This window comes from Anticarsia gemmatalis, chromosome 12, assembly GCF_050436995.1.
Source record: "Anticarsia gemmatalis isolate Benzon Research Colony breed Stoneville strain chromosome 12, ilAntGemm2 primary, whole genome shotgun sequence".
NCBI lineage: Eukaryota > Metazoa > Arthropoda > Insecta > Lepidoptera > Erebidae > Anticarsia > Anticarsia gemmatalis.
Window position 1 is genome coordinate 1,186,702 of NC_134756.1, and position 17,787 is coordinate 1,204,488.

At 33.4% G+C, this 17,787-nt stretch overlaps 1 protein-coding gene across 2 annotated transcripts in view; it reads left to right on the forward strand.

Moving 5' to 3' along the window:
- LOC142977301 (dopamine D2-like receptor) overlaps positions 1–17,787 on the forward strand; it is a 226,195-nt gene that overhangs the window by 73,794 nt on the left and 134,614 nt on the right. For both annotated transcript variants that reach the window (XM_076121118.1, XM_076121119.1), the window contains exon 3: positions 12,445–12,474. The gene's annotated coding sequence lies outside the window, so the exon portion shown is untranslated. The remainder of the gene's footprint in view (positions 1–12,444; positions 12,475–17,787) is intronic.

The window sequence follows — 17,787 nt, forward strand, 5'->3', positions numbered from 1 at the left end:
TGGGGAGACTAGTATGAAAGGTTAATAGAGATATACAAAATTCAGAATTTAGAACATCAGTCACCTGATTTGTTTTGTTTTTGTTTTTACTAAAAAAAGAAAACTCCCGCACTAAGAATTTCTCTTGTGTCGCGGGGACTTTTACAAACATACAAATAACGGACGCAAAAGACAATCAGACCCGAAACAATGATTTGTGGATGGCACAAATAATTGTTACGTGTGTGAGAATCGAATCCACGACCTCCAGACACAATGGTAGCGGCGTGGGGACCTAAACCACTGCGCCTTGGAGGCAGTCGTTTAGGTCGTCTGTAGACTTAAGCAGCTGATAGTTGCCTGTTTGATGCAGCAATTCATCACTACATAGTATAAAGCAAAGTCGCCTCCCGCGTCTGTCCCTATGTCTGTATATATGCTTAGATCTATAGAACTACGCAACAGATTTTGATGCGGTTTTTTTTTAATAAATAGGGTGCTTAAAGAGGAATATGATGATGAACTGTTCAAACAGTGCGAAGCCGAGGCGGGTCGTTAGTTAATTATATTCTAGTTACACAAATTTTGCATGCTAAGGTTTTCTACTGAGTTGTCGTAGTGTAGTGTTAGACATAAATTTAGAACTACTCTCGAAGTAAAAGCTTTCATTTATGTTACATTTATTTATCGGTAAAGTTGCTTTATCACTGTTTTATATCAGCTATGGGTAGGATTTATATCTCTGAGAATATGGCCGAGTGGGGAAGGTTGACAGCTTTTACTGTAAAAATCAGGACAGCTGAAAGTCTTACTCTCATTCTTGGAAACGAAAAAATATATTTTGTAACCGTGATGTACTATTCTAGGTATATTATTATGGCAACGCTCGTTTCCTATTACATGGGACTAATATTGTATACAGCAAAATGCGAGAGCAGTTGCCTATACCTTCGGCTATAACAGGCGAGATGTCATTTAAGTACTAATTCTATTATACATTAGGTCGGGTAAAAAGTCTTTTCACATTATAGTATGTATGAACTTGTAATAGTTGCTCTTAGAGGCGCCCGACAAAGGCGCTAAACAGATGTTCGTCTAAAATTTCTTGATAGCTAGCCGGTAATCGATAGTAGTAAAGAATCGAGCTACAGTTCACAATAATCATCCTTTTATTATCCATTTTAGTGCCTTCGTTTAACAAAATGTCACGTATTTTTGATCTTGCATTTATTTTCTCATCAACATTGAATGCTTACCAAACTTAAATTCAAAATGTATATTATTATTCCTTCAGAAGACGAATTAATTTTATTAAGCCTAAAGATGATTCTGAGCAAGCATTTCTTTTTGAGATGGGAGCCTAGAGTCTATCAGGACTATCCCAGCAAGATAGAGAAAAGGGGTAACTGGAGTATAGGCGTTGCTATGCCTATTTCAAAGGATTCGTGAACTATAAAAGCCTTATGGTTGACCGTTATTTTTATACAGTTTTGCAAAAAGTTTTCTTGCTGCTGTTGTCGTTCTTGAGTTGGGGTTTGTTTTTTATTCTCAATAATTATTAACTTAAAAATATAAAAAAAACGGATTGAACGTTGACTTTAAGAAAACAGTTTGTTTTATTAGCTTGTCTCTACACTAAGACAAAACTTCTAAAAGTATTGATATTTTCCCCTCTCTCATTACGGGAGGAGACCCTTGCCCAGCAGTGGGACAGTAATGGGTTAAATTTATTATTTATTTTATTGATATTTTACATACAAAAAGGATTTTTCTTAATTTTGTCTTATAGTTCTAGTGGTTCACCTAGTTTCAAAGGTGTTCAAGCCGCCCGAAAGGGTTTTGGCATGGTTTAACTACTGTTGTCTTAATTAACAGCAACTGAGACAGACTCATTACATGCTCTTTGAAGCAAGGAGACGCAAAATCAAATATCACTATGCGGCCACCCATCTTTAGGAAGACCGCGCCAAGCGTTGCTTAACCCAGAAATAATTTACCGACCGATACGCGAACTTGCTATGACTGCCTCAAAAAGACAAAGGTATAAAAACAATATTATTTCCGTCAAAGTTTCTTTTATCTTGAGACTGAGCAAGTCCTAGTTTCCTTTACAGCGACTAATGAGGTTGTCAGCCAAAGATATTATCTTGTAGAACATTATTACATTTAGCACAAAACACGTTGGTTAATGGAGCGACAAATTAAAATGGCCGCGAGACTTCTTTGTGATATGAACGCTTTATTGTAATGTTGGCTTTGTACTGATTTTGGGATAAATTGTGTGTGAATTGTTTTGGGAGGTTTTTTTGTTTAAGAAACTGATAATAACATGTTTCCTGGATAGTAATTTTTTTCTATTGTCGACTATAGATTATAGAAAAACTATCGAGAAATTCTATTTGGGAAGCTAATCTATATACATACTACGGTTGGTATTATCAAGTATTGAGAGTTTAACATTCAAATGTATTTAAAATTAGATCCTACGACACTCACTAGAAGCGCTGTACCGCGTATGTCAATTGACAACTAGTGCACGTCAAATTGATGGTAACTGTTTAGTTCATTGCTGCTTTGAATGGCTTTGATGCAACGTGTTATGTACATTATTTTTTGTACATAAATAGAACTAGATACTACTACTAGTAGGTATATAGAAAACTAGTACTTCACTTAGAATAAAAATGTAGAATAAATAAAATAGTAACTTGAATAGCTGACTAAAAGTAAATCAACTATGAACGTTGCAGAAAAATAATATTTTCGAAGAATACGAAATTTAATGAAAACAAGAAACTAGACATTGTGAAGTTAATGTAGATTTATATAAACTCCCTGTGGAGAGCAAGGATGATGTAAATAATATATCATTCTTTTGTACTAGAAATCTAATGTTCTCTCTCCTACCCCTATGTGAAGAAGAAGACGCAATTTTGTATATGTATATAAAACCGACACACATTCGTCCTATATTAAAGTACAGAAATCTGTGAAACGTTTAGAATATTCTATTATAAAAACAAACCTCAATATTATCTACTTCCCTAAAAGGTATGAGAGACGATTACATACCATTTCTACGAAGCTATTACCGTTTTCTTTAGCAAAATAACTGAAAATGTTCAACATAATTTACTGTTCTGTACTCCCTTTTTGTTCGTTTTACGCAAGATTAATATATTTTTGAGTACTTTTGAATAATGGTTTTGAATTTAGGCGGAATCGTATTTATTCAAGCAAGATTTGAAAACAGGGCCGTATTATAATTATAGAAAACGAATCAAAAAACTCTAATATCCCACTGCTGGGCAATGGTCTCCTCCCGTAATCAGGGAGGGGTTAGTCCTTGAGTACACCACGCTGGCAATGTGTGGGTTGGAGACTTTGCATATTTTCAATAACTGTTCTTACGAACTCTCAGGCATGTAAGGTTGCATCACGATGTTTTCCTCCACCGTTCGAACAAGTTATAATTCGATGTTTTCTTTAAGCGTTGGTACAAGGGATAATCATTATAATACACACATGACTTTGAAAAGACATTGATGTGTTGCCTCGGGTTCAAACATGCAGCCACTTGCGTGGAAGGTGCCAACTTATTTTTCGTTTGTTTCATAACATAATTCTATTCGTTATAAAATGTCGGCAGGCCTATGGTACAGTACCTAATATAAGACTACGTGTCAAATTCATGTCAAGCTATAATAGAGTAAGGTCATAAACGAACACCTTTGATATTTTACGAGATTCTAGTCTAGTTGTAATATCAATTGACTGTTAATATCTTAATGTGTTATATTAATTGGTTTTCAACACCTGTAGAAATAAATTAATTGGATATAAATAGATATTAATTTGTTACATATGGTTTGACGCAATCCTTGATATTAATTCGTTAATATGATTGTAGGGACGCGTTTTAGGTCATGAAGTTATTTTAGGAACAATGTTCTCAAGTTATTCTTCTTAGGAATATTTATAACCAAGGAAACAACCTGGTGATAAGATCGGATAATTAGTAAGTCTGTTTAGTCTTTATAGAAGAAGAGCTGTACCTCGATTCTCTACCACTATAGACTACCGACAACCGGCTAACTATCGAAATTTTGACATTTAGAATGTACTGCCAAAATGTTTCCTACGACACCCGACAGAGGCGCTGATCAGATTTTCATACAAAATTTCTCGATGACAGTTCGGTTGTCGGTAGTCGATAGTAGTAGAGAATCGAGGCACTGCTTTTGTTTCTATAACATTAACATACTGCAACAAAATAGTAGACAGCCTGAACATGCAAATTTTATCTAGAGTATAACTAATAATAATTAAGTGTATGTCCACAATAAAGCAGCCATGGCAAACAGGCAACCAACCAAGTAGGCGGGGGACTAATGTTTTTTTTTTTTATATATATATTTCCCCCTGCGCGCACATTGTCTATCGGACCTGGCCCACCATGTTAGACTATACGAGTATATATTTCCAGCCATTAAACATTAGTATCAAAAGATTATCAAACCGAAAATAACTAACAAAACATAAATAAACTGTACCTCAATCAAACCCTCAAAGAATCAAAGTCATGATAGGATCAGCAATAATAAAGCTAATCAGAGAACTCTTCGCATTAATGTGTCAACTTCCTAAAGTCGTTACAAACAGAAATAATAAAAAGCCGACAGTTCATAACCGTTCTCTTTGTGAATAAATCGTCACTCAAACATAGATACTTATTAGACTGGATATCGCAAGTCGAAAAGGGGCTGTTTAAACGATAGATGCGGCGCGATTGATCGCGGTAACGCAAACGATCATTCGTCCATGAAGTGAGGGTTCTTCGCATTTTGACACTCTTTTGGTGTTTCACGTCATGCCTACTGCATCAAGACACGTTTTTTAATAGGAAACAACTAAAATAAAAAAATGTGATCTTAATTCTTACAAAGCGAATCAGTTGGTCTGTTTTTGTGATAAGCTTTACAAGCACATATACTTCTACAAAATTATGAGAACCCTAATTGCTTACCGAATGATATCAACTCAATTTTTAATAGTCCAATTTTTAAATAATGGTCATGAAAACCTAAAAAACTATTTTTTTATCAAAATATGGAGTGCGCTTTGACCTCGATCATGCGGTATCTAGTTTACTTAATATCAGTGTTGTTGAAGCAAAGCCGTGGGACAGGGTAATTAAGGCTTTACTCTTGTAAACGACTTTATTGTTTTGCTTTATTATGACGAAGTGTGGACTTGTTTTTGATAGCCGTTTGTATTCAACTTTTTATAAAAGATAAATAGTCAACAAGAGATGGAGGGAGAAAAATAATTGCTGTCGTATTTTAAGTTAATGTCGGTCTTGCTGAAATTTTTTATATATTTTTTTACACCTAGTTTGTTTGTTTTGCTTCCATATAATATATTATGCTTTTAAGTGCTACATTAGCTTCCACTGTTATTGAACATAGATTTGCAGTCTTTTGAGTTTTTTTGATTCTTGTTTTAAAACGACTCTATCCCAACGACAAGAGAAATAAAAAATCTTAAAGCTTTAATTACTGAGGCACAAATCCATCAAGATTGCAAAACTGAACGTTAATTTCAGATGGCAAACTAGCAGGTAGCGTGACATTTAAAAGGAGTGTACTCTTTAGTACAAAAAAAAACCGTTTAACCATTTGTTCAATTGCAGTTTTATTGTTAGTCTTCAACAAAAATAGGAACTCAAAAAAAGTTATAAAACATATCGACATAAATATCTGCTACAATATTCCATGTAATTTTATGAAATTTACATCAAATTACACACATCATGTGATGGACATAACATAAAAGTGATACAAGAGTTTCATAACATTAGGTCATAAAAAGAGGTGATTTTTTCTGAAGAGTGTCTGTCATCCTTCCTCACATCTGTATAATATCGGACCCTTCAACTATGTTAAGGTCGAACCTTTGTCATTGTCTCCTTATGATATTTTAGATCTATTTCAGATACCTTTTGTTTTATGCGAGATTTTTGCAAGAAAATTGTCTCTACATTTGTATATTTTATCGTTTTATAAGTTTGGTAATTCGTGCAAAAATAATCTCTACATATCGTATGGTTAGAGAACAACGCGGTGTCAAAGTTGATCAAGGCCTTTTCCGTGGCCTTAGGTTATCAAAATTAGCACCTGGCACCGAATTTTAACGTGCCCTCCGAAGCACAGTAGCGCCCAGTTTAAATATCACTAGCCATACTATTTAATGTCCGCGCCAAAAGTTGCTTAATCTACTGATCGATTATTGCCCGTTGGCTATTTACTATGAGTGCCTTGATCTCTTTATACTAATAACGATTTAAGAAAAACAAACAACATTTAATAAGCGATATTAGTTTAGAAAGAACAAAACAATCCTTGAAGAAATGACATCACAAAGTAACAAAAAAGCTATGTACTTCTAGACTCCTACCTTTCGAATAGCCCAATAGAAACTACCTCAATAAAGGTTGCAGGTAAACAAGCAGTCTTCACTTAACATAGTTTGTAGTAGTTTGTACCAATGCACTTTCTTCCACGACGGTACCTTGTAATAAAAAACACAGAAAGTTAAATTACTTTTTTATTGTTCTGTTTTTGTACACAAGAAAACCTAAGTTTTTTTAAAAACAAAATAATTACGATTGAAACAAGACACTCAATTGTGTTATCTAGGATAGGAAATTGAACGGCACCTCTAACCTATGTATGACAAAAGATTAAATATATTGAAATATGCACGGGCACATAATAAAATATTAAATTTTACGTCCAAATCACTATTTTCCACACTCAATATTATCAAGTAACAAGCTTAATTTTTTTTATAATACTCTTAGAAATATAATTTTGTAGTAGGAACAATAAAAATAGTCATCTCGATACTCGATAGAAGCGACTGTAGAAAATCTCTCCACGGATTGCGGATAATGGTAGCAAAGAAAATCTTAATTATAAATAACCTGAGTGTTATGAATGCCATATTACTAACATAGAAGTTAATACCTACTTTTTGCATAAAGTTATATAAACTTTTATTGTATGGAAAATTAATCAAGACCGCCATTCTAATTTGTTTAAAGTACTAATTTTGGCAAACTGTTTCATCAATTCAAATTGCGTTTAGTCACGAGTCATTTGCATGAAAGCACTCATAGTGAGTGCGTTCACGCTAATTAGGTTTCAATCATTTACTCCCAAAATAGGTCATTTATCAAACAACTGATTGAAAGCAAATTTAATTTTTCGGGACCTTTTATTGATAGGTTAATTTGTTAGACAGTTTATCAAATGTTTCAACAGACTCATCGGCTCGGTGGCCTAGTGTCAAAAGTCCTGTATGACAAGATGTATGAATGAGGCAAGGGATCATTCTAAGGATCGTACCAAGTGGTGTTCTCTGCCCACCCCTATGGGAAAAAAGCCAATGTGTGTATGTAAAAGAAAATCAATTTGCCTTAAGGCCTTCGTCATGGCTTTACAAACGTCTTGACTGATAACAACTGGTACCAAGCTTTAACGTTTAATTGGAAGGATGGAAAGGCATAAGCATAAAAACCGACCATATTTGATATCCGTATTAGACTAGTGAATGCCGTTGGATATGACACATATTGCATAGATAAACACACATATAATCAACGATTTTCACATAGGACCACAGACCAAGTACACAATAATTTAATCTAATATGCGAAAGAAAACATTTCACATTCATAAAAGCCTTATCTGCAAGTACTTCCTTGACATTTAAAATATACTTTTGTAATTTTAAATAAGTAGAATCAACAACAAACATCATACCAGCTCTTCAAAATAACGAATATTATTAACATTTAAAAAGAACAATTTACATAAGAGTTTTGGCCATATCTCTTAAGAATCAGCAAACAAATTAGATTGGACAACTCAGAAGAGGGAATTTGAAATATAATGTAAATCCCTTTTAAAAGTATGATTGCTTTTATTTGATTTATCTCTGTAGGATGAACAAGAACTGGATGAAATATTGGGTTATTTTCCACTGGATGAAAGTCAAATGAGGATGAAATGTGGTACTTTAGGAATTTTGAAGAGAACGTTTATTTTAACTTGCAAAGACGTGAGAAATATTTTATCAAAGAAGTTTAACCTTTACATAGTGTGTTGTAGTTTTGAAGAAAATCGAGGGTGGAGTACGTTTTCTGGAATAGTTCTAAGATAAATACCGTTTTATAAAACTGTCATACTAATAAACGGCATGTAAGTTGTAAAAAAATATACAGTGCCTTTTTTTTAAATTTTGAAACTATACTTGGGTGCAAAGACTGTATAAATAATCGAAGTTTATACGAGATTCTTTAGTCAGAAATATACAATACAAATTAATAGATGTTAAAACCAAAAGTGTTCAGTTATATTATTCAGTTTTTGTTGAAAATACATCAACTAGGGTAACTCAGGGGTTACGGAATACTTACTACTAACTATTTACCTAACTCGCTCCAAGTAGGTGTAAACGGAAGGCGTTAAGAGGTCAATAACTCAGCTTAGCTAAGTTACAACTAAGTTAGGACAAGTTAATTAAACAACAAGCGATTACTTGAAGCAACTTGAACAATTTGCATAATGTTCTATAAATTTTGGTTGAAGTACGGATTACCTGAAGTAGGAGATTACATGTTGAATTTTGGCAACTTTTTCTGCTTTTTCGGATTATTATGTCCATCTTATGTCAAAAGATTTGAATACCAAATTCTTGTATTGATAGAGCAATAGCGCAATTCTCTACATTTGGGTATCGCGAGTTTGACATTTAAAATGTATTGCAAAAATAGTTCCTACGACGCCCGCTAGAGGCGCTGATTAGATATTTATACAATTTTTTTCTATAGCTAGCCGGTTGTCGATTTTTGATAGTGGTTGAGATTCGGGTTACTAATGTCAGGAGTTTTTACGAGTAAGCCCGTTTGTTTTTGTTGTCTTGATACAGCTGACTGACTGAGACTGAAAGTCATTTCTCGCCATTATTATAGAGAACTAGAATATTGTTAGTCTATATAGATATCAAACTCTGGAACCACTAAATTAAAATAAAGGGATACTAGCAAAGATTTCGTACGAATTCCTAAAATAAAGCTACTTTGATGTAAATATTAGTTTTTAATTTCATTCAAGGTACATGTTCATTTTTTGTAATTTGCTGAAACATTCCACTTTCTATTGTTAATCAAGAAAATATCTATAAATAAACCAGTTTGCTTCAGCATATTTATCGTTTCAGACAGAATTAAATCTGTTGTTGATTCAATATAAACATTTTTATAGATACAAGCTTTAATAAACTTTGTGAAATAGGTTTTCAGACCTACCCGTGTGATGATGAGTCCTCTTTGAGGTAATTACATATTAGACCCTCAACTTGAAAATTTAATATGACCTTGCCAGCAAAGATACGTTGCAAGCTGCAATGATACACGATATTTCTTCAAGGCCAGATTCTCCCGGTAAAAATATATAAAAGAAAAACCTTTGTAGGTAGTGTCATATTGATTGAAAACTGTTCGCACAGCTATGAAACATTAGGAAAATATTTTTATTGCCATAAGTATGTAAGTTATGACGATTTATTTTCTTAATCTGGTATATAAGTAGCACATAAAATAGAATAACGACTGCATAACAATATATAGAGTTCATTCGCAAAATAATTATGTTAAGTGAATTGACGCATAATACTCATTTGCCTTATTTGGTTAAAATCTAGTATTTTATCAAAGAAAAAAAGTGGTTATTAAAAACTTATTGCAGGCAAGGCTGAAAACATAACATGTAATACTAAGCGTTATAGCCACTTTTTAGCCGAACATAGGAAAAATGTTATGTTTCAAATAAAAACTCAAATGGCTATACCCCTTTACAAAGTGTTTGATGTTCTCCAGTTGGGCCTTTTTATTTAAAATAAATTATTTTACCGTGACGTCGCAGGTTTGTGGGTACGCCTCTGACGTTTGCATATGGTAGTGTTATTAAAAGTTTGGAAAAATGTAGGTAACGTAAAAATTGGCAAGTATTATTCTAGTTCCTTTTTACCAGTTCGTTTTTTATTATTTATTTTGCACAAAACTGTTATTAGTGTAAACAGTGGTGCTGTATATTATACTAGCTGACCCGCGCAACTTCGCTTGCGTCTAGTAAGAGAGAATGGGTGAAATTTTTCCCCGTTTTTGTAACATTAATTACTGGTACTCTGCTCCTTTTGGTCGTAGCGTGATGATATATAGCCTATAACCTTCCTCGATAAATGGAGTATCCAACACTGAAAGAATTTTTCAAATCGGACCAGTAGTTCCTGAGATTAGCGCGCAAACAAACAAACAAACAAACAAACTCTTCAGCTTTATAATATTAAGTATAGATTATTTTGTAAAGTATCTGATGTATAATGAATTATTGTTATTGTAATTTTTATATATAACTAGCTTTTACCCGCGACTTCTTCCCCCACCTGAGTTTTCCCATGGAAATGCGTCATTTTTTCGGGTAAAAAGTACTATGTCCTTTCTCGGGTATCAAAATATCTTAATGCTAAATTTCATCCAAATTGGTTCAGTAGTTTAGGCGTGATTGAGTAGCAGACAGACAGACAGAGTTACTTTCGCATTTATAATATTAGTATGGATTGTCCCATAGTATTATAAAATTTCCAGGGCGTTGGTTTTCTATTATCGGATGGCTCAGCTGTTGATAGTATAATTTTTATGTTAAAGGAACTAATTTGGCTTAGTCATTTTGAATACCTTATGATAGAGGTCAAAATCATTAACTAACACACTCTTTCAGTATATTTTCATGTTTAATACCTCTCAAAAAACTTTTTTAAGAAAACTTTGACGGTACACTCAAGACCAACATTTACGTTCCATAAAACCTATCCGTAAGTAGCTATAAGCTTTTATGCAAAAAGCAAACGACATTTAAAATCCCTGAAACACGTAAAAGCCTGAACATTACAGGAGTTTCCATTAGAACTTAACAAACATCTACTGTCGTATTAATCTTTGACATTAAATACTTGTACCGAAATATCTTATAAATGGTTTTCTTAATGTGTGTATATACTATAGTCTCGGAGAGTCTCGTGGAAACTCGTGACATAGTAACTACAGCCGCGCAGATCGATGGCCAGATGGGTGACCAGATGCAGCTAATGGTATCCAGCTGCATCTGGTGAGATTGGAAGCCGACTCCAAATACTTGGAAGAAAGGCTAGGCTCGACGTAAGAATTGATCATGTGGCGGGGGGACTTTTAAAAACGTACAAACATTAGTCATAAGGACGCAACCAGACCCGATAGATTGCGCCACTGTAGCATAGAGCTATGAATTTAAGAGTCACAATAAACATTTTCAACACTACTCTGTATTTACTATTATACAATGAGCAGCACTATTTACCAATACTAGCCTTTTACTCTCACAATAGAACAGCGGTTAAAATAAACGTACATATTGAAACTCAATTGTTTTTTATTGACAGACACAAAACGGGCGGACAAAACGAGTGTATTATTTTATTCATTCGAAATACGTTTATTGATTAATTTATGCACTTTTCATTTATTTACAATATATTATATTGTACCTATGGACTGAAAAATGTCGAAATTATTTCTCAAGTTTTTTTTTCAATCTCGTAAATTTACCCTGTCTGTTTTTACAGCGCAATAATTATGCGGTCATTTAGCTTGTATTGTCAGGCAGCTTGTATAGTTAGACATCTTAGTATAGAGCCTTGGCATGCAAGATTTATACAGATAACAATTAGTTATTCTGTAAATTTACACAAAAACCTGTGTGTAGTAAACATACTACCTTCAGATGTATAAGCCTGCAGTCACTGATATTTTTTTTTTCCTTAGCCTATTTGAATGTCCCACTGCTGGGCAAAGGCCTCCCCTCTTCCCTTCCAAATCCCCCTATCGGCGGCAAGATCCGACCAGTTCTTTTCAAAAGCGTCCAGGTCATCCCGCGTCTGCGATGACCATCCTCTGGCACCCAGTTGGTAGCTGATATTATAAATTCTACATTTTGTATACCTTCGTCATCTGCGAACTCTACGTGCAAGACTCTCTGCTAATTTGTTGCCCTGTAATTGTTTTAAAATATATGAAGTAATTATATGGTGTGACTTGAAAATGCTTTCACCGCGGATAGTACGAAAAGCTTTCTACTTTAGTACGTTTGGAAGACGACACATTCTGTTTAATTATCACGGAATGGGAGTGTGACGTAGGAACTGATTACTGTAATGGTTTAAGGAGATGAGCTCTCTCCATATTCTCTTGTCGTACGTGTGAATAAAAGCTTGACAAGTGTGGATGACAGTAGTATTGTAGAGAGATATTGAAAAATTAATTATTTATGTATAAAGTAATTTTAGTTAAATTTTGTTTTGTTACAGGAATCAACTTTGAAACAAACGCCAGAAACGGTATGTAAACAAAACCTAAAATATTTTTATGAACGTTAACACTAAACTCCATACTGAACTCCAGACAATTGATCGTAATAGTTAACTGTTTTCTATATCGTGTTATATAAATAATTAAATAAATATTTTTGGACAGCTCACACAATATGGTCACCTGATTGCAAACTAAGCAGAGCTTGAACTATGGTAACCAGACAACTGATAAACATAATTATACACTTTTTAAATACATACTTATATAATATGTAGATAAATTTTTAACATCCAGGCTCATATATGTATAACCCAAGTAACTGGGAGATGAAGGTCCGAAGGGCAGTCGCTCCATATAAAATACTGGGAACTGAAAGTCGACTTCAACATAGTTAAAACGACAGTTAGACAAATCCGATTTGTGTGTGAGACTATCGATATAAGCCGTTTCTTTGTCGAAACACACTTGTAGCCATTTACTCTCAGCCTTCTATACTTTTATCCCTGTCGTTACGTCAGCTTCCTCATTACTTCAGCTCGTTGAACGTAAAGCTAGGCTTGTTTTATCTAGTACCTAGTTGTCACCGATCTAATCCCAGGTTAATAATCTTTGTAATGAGATCTGAAATTGTGGTAGTCTACCTGAATGTGGCAGGATTAGTTACTATCAATCTGGGATGGTTTTGTTTTATAGATCCGGTAATAGAAAATATTTTTGGCCTCATTTTGCGAGGAAAGCCCTGCCTAGCAATAGTATAGTAATGGGTTAAAATTATTTCGAACTTTTTGTTAGTAATTAAAATTCAGTTCTAGCTAGATTCATGTGTTAGAATTGGAATCACATTATGGATGAGATTTTAACCTATTACCTCATTTTTTTTAATTCTATTAACTTTTATTATTGATCACTTATAAAACTCATTAATTTCATCATTCAGTGACAAACATTGTCAAAGGAGGTGTATTTATACATGCATGCCTACACCCTCGGGAAAAACAGGCGTGATGTTATGTATGTTTGCATGTATGCAATACTTATTAAGTTTGATATTGGTCGATACAATATTAATATTAAAAGGACAGGATTCTATTAATCAACCTATTTAATAAAAACAATCCTATATATAACTAAAGTTCCATGAATCAATCTTCCCTTCGTTCACAATCATTCATTCACTCCCACACTAATTAACTCATTGGAACACGTAACAAGTTTGGTAATTACGAACATTCTTCGTAACTCGATAGAGCGCAACTTTGTTCATAACAGAGGGGTATTACTGGAAAAATGAGAGGTATTTACTATGACGTAACTCTAGTGTAAATTGTACCTACACTCCTGAATTTTTAAATGAGAAAATACAACGTATGTCGTATTTTTGAGTAGAGAAAATGTTAGCAGTTTTTGATTACTATTCTCTACAGTCGGTTATGTCGAATATCGAAAGTTTGACCTTTAAAATGTACCGCCAATCGTTTCTATATAGCTAGAGGCGCTGACCAGGTTTTCATACATATAAAGATAGCTAGCCGATTGTCGGTAGTTGATGTTGATAGACAATCGTGCTACTGCGGTAAGAATGTACTTAATTTAAAAAAACAGACAAACAACTGGCGGAATGTCGTTACAAACAGACCTAAAAAATAATCTGCGGGTCACGCATTAATTGCACCTTTTGGAAGACGAACACGGGTATCAATAACAAGTAGATAGTAACTAATAGTCAAGTTGTCCTAAGCAAATACTTTCTTTTTCTCTTAGTAATATACTTCGTAACTTGCATCGAATATTGAGAAACTTATTCTCCATCTCTTATTCTCGAAAAGCCTGACAAAATTAACATAATATACATAAGTCCTTGCACATGTTAACTTATAGTTTATCCATCAGATAGTCTATCATAAGAGGACAAACTAGTAATAAAACCCCATTATTCACCGTTTCAGAGAATCAGGTGTAATGTTCTATTCATTGTCCTATTCTATAAGAATCTTTTCCAAGAATAAATAACAAGTGCGTGTCACCGAACTATACAACTATACTCTTAAGAAATATGATGGATAACGGGAAGGTAGTCGTATCTTTTGTGTAGTAGCATATAAATAACATATTACGAGAAAAATCTTTTGTTGCTACACCTTTATCTAATAACCTTTTGTAGAAGATTTTTATAAGGTCCTATTAATATATTTTTAAAAGCTTTCTATCTTACCATATAAAACATACAATTAGATGATAGTGTTGTTCAATTGTTAAAAACTCAACGAGATCGGCAAATCTTACTCACGTAGTGAGCGTATTTTGAACACTCAGCATATATTAGGTCGGGGAAAAAATCTTTTCGCATTATAGTATGTATGAACTTGTAATAAAATCTCTTTGGCTTCAAGAATCACTAATGAGTACACGGTTCATTAGGGTTCTTTCAGTTAGCTAGTAAGGTACCCAAATATCGAACGTTTTTGTGTAGAGAAAATATTTTATTACAAGTTCTTATACACTATAATGCGAAAAAACTTTTTCCCCGACCTAATAATTGTGTTCCTACAAACTGTTACGAATAAACGCGATCATTTGGTTATTCAATACAAGTGCGCAATATCCAATCTGTATAATACCTGAAAAAAAATAGTTTGAAAGGAGTAAATTTTACCCATTACTGTTCTCTCATTGCTGGGCAAGAATTACCACTGGCGAATAGCAGGTTGGAGACACTTTGCATACGTTCAAGAACTGTTCTAAAGAACTCTCAGGCATGCGAAGTTATTAAAAGAAATATACTACCGTTTAACCTTTTAGGTATTACAATAAGAAAAACGAAACACTACACTGACAAAATACAACGTATGTCAACATAATACCTTCACCCGGCGTCACTTATAAGCTTCAGTCGTTACATAGGTACAGTATGTAGACAGGTAAGGATTTAACACACCGTCCCAAGTCTGTATAACTTTAATATATTATACGATGACACTTGTATGAGCATGTTGGTGATATATGATTTTGGGAGATGTGAGAACGTTTAAGGATGTTTAATATGGGGTTAGCGTTTTACGTAAATAAAGAAATAGTTATTATTTGTGACTTTTTAATATATAACTTTTAAAAAAACCATATCACAAAAAAAATATGCCGAGTATCGGCATATCTTCGGCTAATTTATTTTTTATAAAAATGATGAATTCATTTCTGAATAAAGTTTATAATCAATTTTATCACTTCTTAATAAGCACTTGAACAAAATATCTACGTAGCCTTTAAACACAAACCGGTTTTAAGCCTGAAAAGATTATTTCAGTTTCTTTAAACCATTAAAGATAAGGTTTAAAGGAACTGAAATTATATTTTCAGACTGTAAAGTGGTTGGTAACGTACCAACCTATAAACACCCACCAAATTTTATCTAGATCCTATTAAAACACTCATTGAACTAACAAACATCACCATAGCAACTATCATAATCTCAAACCTTCGCTATCAAAGCCTTTAATCCAAACTCAGACAAAACTTCAATATTACACAAATTATATTATCAACGATTCCTTACCTGAAAACCCATATCTTTTAATCAAACATTTTCAACAAATTTCAAACAACTTTGGCAAAATATCGAAGAGTAATTTCACTGAGAAGGGAAATTCGCAGAAAATAAAAATCTAGAAGCGTAGCTTTACGATGATTTCGTAGATAAAAGTCGTTTCGTAGCAGCCTCGTAGCGCTCGGCGTAGCCTGAGAGTAGGCTACGAAGAAAGTTTATTTTATATGGTCGGTTTATTTTGTAACTATTATTACAACTATCGAATAATAGTTTATCCATTTTGTATTTCATTTGTAACTATCTCAGTCGTGGTTAAAATATTAAAAAAACTAGTTTCAGTCACTTTCATCACAAGGAGAATGGTATTTTTTTTTTGATTTTAAGTTTGTTGTAGCCGCAACAGTGGGACAGATGGGTCCTTTGGCCTATCCCGTGAAAACGCTATTCTTTTTTTTTTAATTCTTTCATATATTGTGAATGAAATTTAATACTTTATAGCCTTTACGTTTTTAATTATTGCCAAGAAATCCTTAACGATTTCAATTATATATCCAACCCCATTTTACATCAATAAGTACAAAATATGAAAAAAAAACCTTAATTTTCTAGTAAACCGGCTCTTTACCCACAAGAAGACGCACGTCTCTCAAAGTAGGTAGCGATGGCAATTGAAACAGCGGGACGTGACACCAGACGGTCTCAAGTTCGACTCCTGAGGACGTTCAACCTATAAATATCTGTTTGTAGGTCGTTAAAGGACAGTTATGTACTGTTTTATTTATACATACCTTTTTAGGGCTGTCTTTTTATTCCTTAAAGTGAGACGATTTTTCTTGTAATATAAATTTTCCTGAAAGGTATGAATTCTAATAACAAAATTTCTCACCGAAATGGATGTGAAGCTCAATTCTCTACCATTATCGATAACCGGCTAGCTATCGAAACATTTTGCATGAAAGTCTGATCAGATCATCTACCGGGCTTCGTTGGAATTATTTTGGCAGTACATTTTAAAGGTCTAACTCTCGATACTCAACAAAACCGACTGTAAAAAAATGCGCTACAGTAGAAGCTTTTCATAAAAAAAATGTAGTTTACCTATTTTCTGTATAACAGACTGTTCAAAATACGAACGGGTTGAATACATAACCTCTTTTTATGAAATCGGTTTACAAACAATACAATTATTCGTGTAAATGTAATCGCGTTTATGATAAATATTTATTTATGATGTTAAAATATTATTTATCTTTAGACAAAGACTAAAAAAATCTTATGTATTATTTATGTACCTAAAACACTATTATTTCGTAAATTACGTATAATAATATATTCTTGGAATCAAGTCTTCTTTATATTACCGATTACCCATTGTGCTTTGATTGGTAATTGATTCCAGTAAACATCTTCAATAGAATTATAATTTCATGGAAACCTTAATTTAGTAGCTTTATTTATTTCAGAATTCCTTGAAAAGTACACGTGCTAATATATATTTTTGGAATTTTGTCTTAGTGCTAGGTTTTATTCGTCAACCATTGAACTCTTTTTTTGACGATATGAGGTACCAGATAATATGGGAATCGAACGCACGACCTCCCGACGCAATGGTAGCGGCGTGGTGACGTAATCACTGCGACGTACTTGAAACTAAAGTTATATAAATATCTGAGAAAGTTGATAGCAACTAGTATTATTCATTCTATCACAATTCTACAGTAAATTAAACGCTCTTTTGTTTTTTTTTTGTTTGTCGTATGGTAAGTGGTCAACCTAGTGTCAAAGTTGTTCAAGCTGC